The 12,647-nt window shown below is 43.3% G+C and overlaps 1 long non-coding RNA gene across 4 annotated transcripts in view; it reads right to left on the bottom strand.

Annotated features, from left to right (window-relative positions):
- The window catches only part of LOC137521191 (uncharacterized), a 77,242-nt gene that overhangs the window by 7,416 nt on the left and 57,179 nt on the right, over window positions 1-12,647 (bottom strand). For all 4 annotated transcript variants that reach the window (XR_011022072.1, XR_011022071.1, XR_011022074.1 and 1 more), the window contains exon 4: window positions 4,760-4,863. This is a non-coding gene — a long non-coding RNA (uncharacterized lncRNA). The remainder of the gene's footprint in view (window positions 1-4,759; window positions 4,864-12,647) is intronic.

Below are 12,647 nucleotides of genomic sequence, written 5' to 3'. Positions count from 1 at the left end.
GGCTGAGCTCCAGTGACGTCAGCGGTTTGCTGAGACCTGGAAGCTTGCGCCTCAGCCCGGGTATCGGCGTTTCACCGACATGAATGCCCTGATGTTCTTACAGGCCTATACCACAATGCTGCTGTAGCATTTCATAGCCAACCTGTCTTTCTCAACATTTTATTAGTATGTACCCCTTTTAAAACCCTGTACTCACCAAGTACCCCCTAGCATAGTAAACATTATCACAAGTACCCCTTGACAAATATATATTTAATCATAATACATGATAATTGGTTCTAAACAATATACACGTATTTACTATTGCTTTTAATTAGCTAAAACACTAATTTGGTGTTGTTTAAATAAGATATTTATCATTTTCTAAAACTCTAAATTTGTTATTGGTTAAGTATATCAAGCCCGAGTACCCCCTGGAAACATCATAAGTACCCCCTGGGGTACGCGTACCACACGTTGAGAACCTAGGTGCTAGACTAGATGGTACTATTACTATATGAGATGTTTCATGCCCAGATCTCTTTAATTGGGATTTAAATAATCTTTTTATAGGTCATAATGGTTAAGCTATTTTTGACACATTACCAGTAATGATTTAGACCTTATTTCATGTCCCTGTAAGATTGAAATGAGTGTCCTCTGTGCTGTTTTGGTCTTATTCATTATAACACAGCATGTTTAAATGGGTGAGCCCTTTAAAGAGAAATGGGCAGGGGAATCTTCGTTAACAATAGCTTACAACAGCACTGCAAACAATTAAGGGTGGATTTAGGGTCTCTTAACGTGATTACATGCGCAATCTTGCTGCAATCCTGTTACCTTCCATTTCCACTACCACTATTGTGCCATGATCCATTGGGTAAAAGCGAAACTGCACTGAAGTGTCAGGAAAAAAATGAATCGCACCAATAGAAAAACAGCACTATGATTTACATGTAAATTGCTGTGCTGGTTCGTTCCACAAAACAGGCATGATCTGAACTTTGGATCAGATCGCACCCTAGTTGGACAGGGTATATATGCTGACCTCTTTAGTGGTCCTCAGAAAATTGGTATTAGAGGATAACATAGATGGTTGGTCCTGTATATAGTATACTACCCATCATGTATTTATTTCACCAGTCACTAATTCGTTAGTTCGTTAGTCTCATAAAGTCAGGCCTATTAATGTTAGTTAAATAAGGTTATACAAGTTTTGCTCCCCTCAGAAACATGTGCTTTTCGACAGTAGCATAGCCAGGTGTTGTAATAGTTACAGTGGGTTGCAAAAGTATTCGGCCCCCTTGAAGTTTTCCACATTTTGTCACATTACTGCCACAAACATGAATCGATTTTATTGGAATCCCACATGAAAGACCAATACAAAGTGGTGTACATGTGAGAAGTAGAACGAAAATCATGCATGATTCCAAACATTTTTTTAAAATAAATAACTGCAAAGTGGGGTGTGCGTAATTATTCAGCCCCGAGTCAATACTTTGTAGAACCACCTTTTGCTGCAATTACAGCTGCCAGTCTTTTAGGGTATGTCTCTACCAGCTTTGCACATCTAGAGACTGGAATCCTTGCCCATTCTTCTTTGCAAAACAGCTCCAGCTCAGTCAGATTAGTTGGACAGCGTTTGTGAAAAGCAGTTTTCAGTTCTTGCCACAGATTCTCGATTGGATTTGGATCTGGACTTTGACTGGGCCATTCTAACACATGGATATGTTTTGTTTTAAACCATTCCATTGTTGCCCTGGCTTTATGTTTAGGGTCGTTGTCCTGCTGGCAGGTGAACCTCCGCACCAGTCTCAAATCTTTTGCAGACTCCAAGAGGTTTTCTTCCAAGATTGCCCTGTATTTGGCTCCATTCATCTTACCATCAACTCTGACCAGCTTCCCTGTCCCTGCCCCTGCTGAAGAGAAGCACCCCCAGAGCATGATGCTGCCACCACCATATTTGACAGTGGGGATGGTGTGTTCAGAGTGATGTGCAGTGTTAGTTTTCCGCCACACATATCGTTTTGCATTTTGGACCAAAAGTTCCATTTTGGTCTCATCTGACCAGAGCACCTTTTCCACATGTTTGCTGTGTCCCCCACATGGCTTGGGGCAAACTGCAAACGGGACTTCTTATGCTTTTCTGTTAACAATGGCTTTCTTCTTGCCACTCTTCCATAAAGGCTAACTTTGTTCAGTGCATGACTAATAGTTGTCCTATGGATAGATTCCCCCACCTGAGCTGTAGATCTCTGCAGCTCGTCTAGAGTCACCATGGGCCTCTTGACTGCATTTCTAATCAGCACTCTCCTTGTTCGGCCTGAGAGTTTAGGTGGATGGCCTTGTCTTGGTAGGTTTACAGTTGTGCCATACTCCTTCTGTTTCTGAATGATCGCTTGAACAGTGCTCCGTGGGATGTTCACGGCTTTGGAAATCTTTTTGTAGCCTAAGCCTGCTTTAAATTTCTCAATAACTTTATCCCTGACCTGTCTGGTGTGTTCTTTGGACTTCATGGTGTTGTTGCTCCCAATATTCTCTTAGACAACCTCTGAGGCCATCACAGAGCAGCTGTATTTGTACTGACATTAGATTACACACAGGTGCACTATATCTAGTCATTAGCACTCAGACCAATGGGGGCTGAATAATTATGCACACCCCACTTTGCAGTTATTTATTTGTAAAAAATGTTTGGAACCATGTATGATTTTCGTTCCACTTCTCACATGTACACCACTTTGTATTGGTCTTTCACGTGGAATTCCAATAAAATTGATTCATGTTTGTGGCAGTAATGTGACAAAATGTGGAAACCGTCAAGGGGGCTGAATACTTTTGCAAGCCACTGTATAACGTACACTTTGGAAAGACATAAACATTGTTAAATACTTTATTGAGCCCACAGTCAAGTGGACACGTTTTGTGTCTCCATAGAGGCGCGTACACACGCCGTATTTTAGCAAACGACGGGTCCGTCAGACCCTCCCGCGGGGCGTTCTGCCGATGCGGCGCGTGTACGTGCCTTTAGAGGATGCCTACACAACAGTGTTTTATGTGCACATTTTACTTACTTACATACTAAAAAGAATTTAGAGTTTGCTATTTCTCAGCAAACTATAGAGCAGCACTAAATACATTGCCTTTTTTTTTTTAGTAATAGTGGAGCTTCACTTTAAAGTGTACCTGAAGCGATATGTGACATGATGAGATAATCATATGTATGTACAGTACAAAACATATAAATAACCAGGCTGTTTTACTTGCTTTATTTTGCTGCCTGAAAGAGTTAATTTTTAGACATGGAAGTATCAGTTTCTGTCTTGTCAGTACCTTGGCAGGAATATAGTAGACATCACTGATAAGCTAATTACAGCCATAAAAGTTTTCCTGGCAGAATACAACTTCTGAGGCATACCTATGAATTGGCCACCAGGAGATTTGGGCACAGGGTAAAGTCGATAAATGGCTCAACCTGCTCCTGCACAAGTCCCGGCGGTGTTAATTACTATTCCCCCTCTAGGCCGCCACGGATAGTGAGGGAAAGATGAAATTTGGCTTCCAGCTATTTCCAGTGGCCGAATTACAGTGTTTTTGTAGTAATTTCTGCTCTGTCTTTTGACAGCACCCAAATTACTCACTGAGCACCGCAATAACTGTAAATCCTATTACGGCTTAGTGGCGCCGGTTGTGCCCTGTTCTTACATTGCACTGTTTTTACATTGCTTACTTTTGAGGATGGGGAGAGATAGGACAAGGTCAATAGTTTGTGTATTTTCACTCTGGAACACTTAATAGACTGCTACTGATTAGAAACAGTAAAACATTCAACCTGCTTTGTGAATGTTTAAATATAAAAGAAAACCCTGGGATACTTCAAAAAGTCATTTTTAGAAGCAGGAGGATAAATGTAATTGTTTATCTCATCAGTTTATTTTTACCTTAGGTTCACTTTAAAGGAGCAAGCACTATAATATTGACAAACTTCTTTTATTCTGCAGGTGCAGACTATGGGAACAGACCAGGATGTCCTAAATGGCTGTACTGAAAATTAAAAAGAGCCTTTTGCATTTGCCAATCATGAAGAAACATCACTGCTGCTCTCCATTCCTGAAGCTGAACACAAAGCGCTTGATGTTCTTAGGCTTTGTGTCAGGATTTATGACTTTGGCTTTCCTGCTTTTCGTATTTATTAACCTAAATAATCAAGACTGGGTTTCCCAAAAAATACTTAACATGCATAACTTCCCAATGTTAATTTCTTTTAAATTTGGCTCTATGAGTCGTCAACATGGAGATGAACAATCATCTAAAGACAATTATCTCTACAAATATATAATTAATGAACCTAACAAATGCCTGAAGAACAGCCCTTTTCTTATTCTGCTTATCGCAGTCCAATCGTGGCAGAATGAGGCTAGGGAAGCCATCAGGAAAACATGGGGGAGAGAAGACTTTTTACCTGGAGTTCATATACTGAGGTTATTTATGTTGGGAAAAGAGACTAAGATTGATGGCTTACAGCAAAAACTTCTAGCCGAAAGCCAGCAATATAATGATATTATCCAGCAGGACTATTTGGACACATACAACAACCTGACTCTGAAGACATTGATGGGCCTGCACTGGGTAACTATGTACTGTCCACAGGCCTCTTATGTCATGAAGACAGACTCTGACATGTTTGTTAATACGGAGTACTTGGTATATAAATTACTGAAGCCAGAACAACCTCCCAGGACAAACTATTTTACAGGTAATGTAATGAAAGGTTTTTCACCTAATCGAAATAAGGAAAGTAAATGGTACATGTCACCAGAACTGTATCCAGGCGAACGATATCCTCCGTTTTGCTCAGGAACTGGTTACGTTTTCTCTGGAGACCTGGCAGGGAAGATACTTAATATATCAACAAACATTAGATTACTTCATCTAGAAGATGTGTTTATTGGTTTATGTCTGGATTTACTTGAGATTTCACCTGTAGCTCCCCCTAAAGAATCTGATTTCAATCACTGGAAGGTCTCTTATTCTCACTGCATATACAACCAGCTAGTCACCTCTCATCAATTTGAACCCAGTGAACTGATCACATACTGGAATGATTTACAACAAAATAAGCAACAATGTGGCTAACACATCAGTTAACAAATGTGAGAACCTACCTCCAGCCAAAACATACACTCTAGTTATGGTTTACTGAAGGGATTAATCTGAGTCCCATGTGGAAGGAATATTCCATATTTTATGATTAGAGAAGGACTAAGCCAGCTAAGAAGCATGAGAAATGAAATACCTCTATAAAGAAGAAGCTGTGTAAAGATTTGTTTTACTGTCCAGTTATTTTCCTGGTACACAGAACAATACAATAATACAATACAATAACATTTCTATAGCGCTTTTCTCCCATAGGACTCGAAGCGCTTAGGCTCTCTCAGATTCAGTAATTGGTAGTAGGATGAGGTATTCACACAACAAAAGTTATAATTCTGCAAATGCCAAACTGAACAGGTGGGTTTTCAGTCTAGATTAAACACGTCCACGGATGGAGCTGTCCTGATCTGTTGAGGCAAGGAGTTCCAAAACGTAGGGGCAGCATGACGGAAAACTCTGGGACCAAAAGTTTCCAGGTGGACTCTGGGTATGACTAGATTATTAGAACCTGTGGATCTGAGAATGCGGGGATTGCTACTCAGCTCCAACATATCTTTCATGTACCAGTAGAACCTGGTCTCACATGGGCAACAAATACCTACCTCCCAATTAAGGCACTTGCTGCTCTCTAGTCCTTGACAGATTCACTTTCACAATCACAGATGCAGGGAATTGTGTATGTGGAGAAGGGGGTGGAGACTTGTAAAGTAAAATAAAAAGCACTGGACCAGTTGAAGCCTTTATGTAGAGATACAGTAGGTGGTTCTCTCTCTCCCTTAAAGCATTTTTTGTTTTCTTTTTGTGGATAAATTAGCTTTGTTGATCAACTTTGAATATGGATGTAATGAGATGCAAAAATAAATGAATATATTTTTTCATTAATATGTTGTGACTGCTACATAGTACCTTATTTTTCAGACCTAGGTTTAGAGGACAAAAACCAGGAAAAAATATACTAAACCGGTTGCATTCATGGAGCAGGGGCATCTTGTGGAGCTTCTCTTCCCAAACTTCTGTGGAGCTTCTCGCCTCTCTGTAATCCCTCCCCAGTTACAGTAATAACCCCTCAGTTACATTAACCAGCTTAGTGGTATGGACAAGCTCAGCTCGTCCATGACCGCCGCGCTGGATTGCTCTGGCCCTGGTGGGCCGATTTTCATATTTTTTTTTTAAAAACACGCAGCTAGCACTTTGCTAGCTGCATGTTTATACCTATCGCCGCCACTCGCCGTTGATGCGCTGCTACCCGTCACGTAACAGGGCCCCTTCCGAGACCCCACGCACAGCCTGGCCTATCAGCGCCAGGCAGCACTAAGGGGTGGATCGTGACTCCCTCCGATGCCATGACGTGGATGACATCATCCCGATCGTCGCCATGGCGATGGGGGAAGCCAAACAGGAAATCCCGTTCTGTGCTCTGATCGCTGGAGGCGATCAGAAGGGGCGGGGGGATGCCACTGCACAGCAGGTATCATGTAGCTAGCGCTATGTTAGCTACATGATTTTAAAAAAATAAATAAAAAAAAAAAGTGCTGCGCTGCCACCCTGGCCGTTCTAATAGAACGCCAGGGTGGTTAATAGCTCCCCCCCAGTTACAGTAATCTCCTGGCCTCTACCTTAGTTTCATTAATATCCCTGTTACAATAATAACCCCTCAGTTACAGTAATCTCCTGCCCTCTGCCCTAGTTGCATTAAGTACAGTAAATTCAGCACTTACAAGACCACCTCCTCTCAGGGTGGTCACATGGTCGCCTCTAAGCCTTCTGGGAAGAAGTCAGAGGTGGATCTGGGAGTCAGGGGCCGCCATGTAGTAGGAGATTATGTGGACCAGCACCCTCACTGCGATGCAGCAGCAGCACGGCTCTGGCGAGTGGCGGGGAGGAGAAGATGAAAAAGGAGAGCTCCAAGCTGCTCCGGGTCTCCAACAGTCTTTTCATGAGGCAGAGCAGTGCGCTGTCTGTGTGCAGGAGGGGGAAGCAGCACCGCAGCTCCTTCATGCGCATCATCTGCATTAGCTGCCACCTCCTCCTCCTCCAGTACCGGAACTAGCCCACCAGCCCGCACAATGAGAAGAGACTCTCCATACAGAATGGAGCAGCTCCTCCATGCACGTCAGCTGCATTGGGAAGGACAATTCCCGACACCTCGTCCACCAGGGAAAAGCCCTCCAGGTCCAGCGCCAGGTCCAGCAACCCCCGGCACACTGCAACCAGCACCATGAGGAGAGATTTCTCTATACCTTCACATGGCTCCCGTCAATGGGCAGGCAGGTAAAACCCGCTTAATGGGGGCTGCAGATGGAGCTCACACTGCTCACTGACTCGCCCCGCCATGCTCAGCCTCCTCCCTGTGCTGTAAAGTTGCATCGAGGATGGTAGAGTCAATGGCGCAGGCTAAATATGTATTATTCAAACCATAAGACACACAGACTTTTCCCATCACTTTTGGGGGAGAAAATGTGCGTCTTATGGTACAAAAAAGATGTTAATTGCCATTTTAGATAAATTTAAACAAAATTGTAGCTGGCAGAATACACAGCACAAGAGTGACACAATGAACAGCAAGTAAATGCTCTCCAAGCCTCTATCATTGTCACAGTTCCATTCTTGTCTTTGTAAGTTTGGTTCTAGTTTAACACAGTACAGTACCAATTCCTGCCACCAGTAGATACAGTGATCAATCTTTTTCAGTGGCGAGCAAGCACTGCAATAATGGAGATCCAAATCAGGGGGTCTCCATTATTAGGAATAACAGGAATTCTGAGACAGAATATGAATTCGAGAAAGCGCGGTCACATTTTAAGGGGCACTACAAAACTGTCACAATGATGTGCTCATTCCTGCAGAAACCTTAAATAGACAAAAACAGGTGCTGGGGACAGTGGCCAAATCAACCAAATTTTAAGATAAGATCCTCGCAAACTACATGCAATCATGCAACCAGGTAAACAGACATACGCACGGTGGCGTAGTGGTTAGCGTTCTGGCCTTGCAGCGCTGGGTCCCTGGTTCGAATCCCAGCCAGGGCACTATCTGCATGGAGTTTGTATGTTCTCCCCGTGTCTTTGTGGTTTTCCTAGGGGCACTCCGGTTTCCTCCCACATCCCAAAAACGTACAGATAAGTTAATTGGCCCTAGTCTACAATACATACACTACATGATATAGACATATTACAATGGTAGGGATTAGATTGTGAGCTCCTAGAGGGACAGTTAGTGACAAGATAATATATATATATATATATATATATATATATATATATATATATGTATTTATATATATATATATATATATATATAGCGCCAACATCTTACAGCGCTGTGTAAGATGTTGGCGTGTTGGCGCTATATAAATACTTAATAATAAATATAATAATCAAAGCACTTCAGTATTTTGCATTAAAAGCCAATGCACCAAATGTGAAGGCTTCCTCTTTGGAACTGATCCCTAATTCTCACCAACACCACCTAGCGTGCAAGCAGACATCTCGCTATCATACATCTGTTGGGGCGTACGAGAGGAATCGGCGCAGGAGACCTGTATGGCTGATCCTGCTGCTGCACAGGTTCCCATTGATTTTAAATATTGCCATGGATGGTGGGGAATGAAATAATTCGGCTTCCAGCAATTGCTGGAGCCCGAATTATAGTGTTTTATAAGTAACTTCTGCTCCGTCTTCTGACGGTGCCGAAGTTACTCCCTGTGTCCCAAGTCCCCTGCGCTGGAATGAAAGTGTTCGCTGTTGGGAGTATACCTGTAGTTCTTAGCTTTTATTTAAACTCCCACTAGTATCCTGATTGGATGAAGGAAACCTGGGAGAAGCTGGCATAGGGTAATCACTCCAAACCTATGCAGATGCAGCTCTGTTACGGAACAAAACAAGTATTATGCAGTTTGCAGAACACTTACACTGAAACAGGAATTGAAGTGTGCAAAAAGGTATTTATTATAAACCAAATCATGCAAATAAGATGCAACCATATGCAAACAATATATACAGTGAATCTCCCGCAAACCAAACAAAACAGTGCGCACACATACAACCAAAACCCTGACTATCTATCTATCTATTTACAAACAGCATGCATGAGAAATATACAAATATGTACAAAGCAAATATATACAATAGCACGGTATCACAGGGAGCAGAAAAAGACAGGTCAAGACGGAATATCAGAGTCAGCAGTGGTAAATCAAATACAAGCAAGGCACAGAGGAATGAACAGGCTCAACGTCAGGGCAAGCAAGGTTCAGCAACAGGTAATCGGATCAAAGAACAAGGTACAGAGTACAAGGAATCAGGTAATCAGAGGTGTCCAGAGACTCAGACCTATAATGAATGAAGTTCTTGCAATTGTTTGGAGGAAGAGGCAGTTTTATATAATCCATGTAACAGGAAGCAGCTGGTGGTAAGTGATCAGGTTCCATTAGAGGCCTCTGCAGGCCAGACAAAGAACTGCAAGTTCTTGAATGCAATGATAAGCCACCTGCTGGTGGATAGTGCAAGTCCAAGGCAGTCCAACTCAATACCACCACCAGCAGACAGGAGATGACATAAAATGATACGTAACAAGCCCCTTCCTGTGGTATCTCTGTAAATGGGAGAGCACTTAATCAGTCTGGCTAGATGATGCTGGCCATACAGACTGCTAATTTGTTGCTACACTTTATCATGTTTCAATGTATTATTTGTTGTCTGTAATGTACTAGTAGCACTTTCGCACTAGCTTTACTATCCTCTGTACAGCATAGAACTAGCTTTACTATACTCTGTACAGCACTCCTGACGAAGCCTCCACCAGAGGTGAAACATACCGTATATACTCGAGTATAAGCAGAGTTTTTGGGACCAAAAAAGTGTCCCAAAAGTGGGCGTCTCGGCTTATAATTGAGTCATTAACTCGAGTAGTGCTGGCCTTACCTCCCATGGAGCTGCATGCTGTGTATTACCCTGCTCGCTGTGTTAACGTTTGTTGCTCTACCACCCCCCGCCCGCTGGAACTGTGCTGTCTTAGGCTGTGCTATCTCTCCCTCCCCCCCCCGAGCTGCTTTTGGTGTGTGCCATCCCCCGCTGTAGCTCTGTGCGGTGCTGTCTACACTGGCATTTGATTTCCTACTTCCACGTTGAAGCTACGTGATCCGCTGTCACCCGCTGGACCTGTGTGCGGTGTGGAAAGCTGTTTGCGCCGGCATTTCTCTCCCCTCCAGCTACATGTTCAGCCCCCCCTGAGCCAGAGTGGTGTGAAATTGGATTACCAGGCATTTGCAGAGCCTTCACTCCAGGATTCATCTTCCTCTCGTCTGTCCGGTTAGGTCTATGATTCCCTGCAGTGGCACATAAAATGTGATGAGCCACTAGAGGGCGTCATACAGATGAGAGGAAGATGAATCCTGGAGTGAGGGCTCTGCAAATGCCCGGTAAAACAATTGCACACTGCTCTGGCTGGGGGGGCTGGGCACATGCTTGCCGCAGCGCACAGATGAGTACAGTGTTCTGGCGGGGGACAGCTGAACAAGTTGTTTGGGGGGGTGCATGCTGGCACAGACAGCTTTACACAGGTCCAGCAGGGTGGATGGTCTGCTTTTGAAAACCCTCGCAGCTGCAGGGGGGGGGGGGGAGAAGACAACACAGCCTAAAATGCAATGCACGCAGCTCCAGCAGAGTGGGAAGGGGGCACAGCTGCACATGTCACACAGGGGGATGCAGGTTATTGAATTTAAAAGCTTAAAACAATCAACAAACTTTATTGAAAAAACATGCAAGTTCCAGGACTGCTGTTTGCATTGTAGATTTGCTGAACAATGCTACACTTCCTGCAGACCTGTCACCTACTGGGTCACTAGTAATGACCAGAGATGGATTAAAATGTAATGGGGACTTAGGCATGGTAGTAGATGTAAGGGGGAAAGGCTGCGCATCCCTAAACACATGTTGCAATTGAATGGTTAATCGCACAGGCATACACCGCCTCTGCTAGACTGAAAAATGCATGCCCTGCATCCAAGACAAGTGCTAACATTTATTTATTTGTAACTATGTAACTGTCAGGTTAGCTGCTCCCAGCAAAGTGTGCAGAAAATCTATTTAGGTGCTACACACTGAGCTGGTGGTCATTTCAGATGCAGCCTTCGTGGTATGCGCTGGCGTTCTCCTCGCTGTTCTACCCAAAAAATTTTTTGCTTAGCTGCTCCCAAGGTTTTAAATTTAGGTTAGGTCACTTGCCCGGAGGTCTGCCTCACCGTGGCGCAAGTGTCTAGTATAATATACTTTGCATGCAAACCATATTGGAAGCTAAAGTTCCTCTTAGTTTAATAAATGTTAGCACTTGTCTTGGATGCAGGGCATGCATTTTTCAGTCTAGCAGAGGCGGTGTATGCCTGTGCGATTAACCATTCAATTGCAACATGTGTTTAGGGATGTGCAGCCTTTCCCCCCACCTTTCCTTAACTTTGTAACGATGTAACTGTCAGGTTAGCTGCTCCCAGCCCCTCCTCCTGAGTTTCCTGTTTGCATGTTAAGTAGTAGCAGATTTGCATATGATTTGCATCTGAATTGAATGCGAAGTGTGCAGAAAATCTATTTAGGTGCTACACACTGAGCTGGTGGTCATTTCAGATGCAGCCTTAGTGGTATGCGCTGGCGTTCTCCTCGCTGTTCTACCAAATGTAAGTTACACATTTTTTTTGCTTAGCTGCTCCCAAGGTTTTAAATTTAGGTTAGGTCACTTGCCCGGAGGTCTGCCTTCCCGTGGCGCAAGTGTCTAGTATAATATACTTTGCATGCAAACCATATTGGAAGCTAAAGTTCCTCCTAGTTTAATAAATGTTAGCACTTGTCTTGGATGCAGGGCATGCATTTTTCAGTCTGGCAGAAACGGTGTATGCCTGTGCGATTAACCATTCAATTGCAACATGTGTTTAGGGATGCGCAGCCTTTCCCCCCACCTTTCCTTAACTTAGTAGATGTAAGGTTTTTGGTAAGCTGATGTGGAGAGAGGTCAGAGAAGAATGCTGATGGCCCCTTGACACCCACTAGGCCCCAGGTTGCCTGCTGGATCATCCCTAGGCGGTCCTCAGTAGGTGCTGCTCTTCCTACCCTCGGCCTATACTCGGGTCAATCATTTTTCCCTGTTTTAAGGTAAAAGTTGGGGGGTCGGCTTATACTCGAGTATATATGGTATTTGTTTTTTTTATGGTGATCGTTAGAAAAATGTTTTTGTGAATAACAGACAATTTAGTAGTTAGGAGAGAGGGCCTTGACTGGGGATCACACAGTATGACCCCGGCCATTATTATAGTGACCTCTAATCTCCCCGCCAGCTAAAAGCTTGTAGAAAATTTGCATTAGTATGTGCATTCCATAATTTATATGTGGAAATAATAAAAGTTATGTTTTATATATTTTCCTCTCTTAAACCCTCCCAGACAGCCAAATTCTTGTTAAAATGTACTTAAAGTGAACCTAAAATTAAGAATTAGGGTATATTTATACTTCTTTCAGCTGCATGAGGTC

Source organism: Hyperolius riggenbachi, chromosome 6, assembly GCF_040937935.1.
Source record: "Hyperolius riggenbachi isolate aHypRig1 chromosome 6, aHypRig1.pri, whole genome shotgun sequence".
NCBI classification, from domain to species: domain Eukaryota; kingdom Metazoa; phylum Chordata; class Amphibia; order Anura; family Hyperoliidae; genus Hyperolius; species Hyperolius riggenbachi.
Note: the sequence above shows the minus strand (reverse complement) of the source record. Positions and strands in the feature narration are given on the sequence as shown.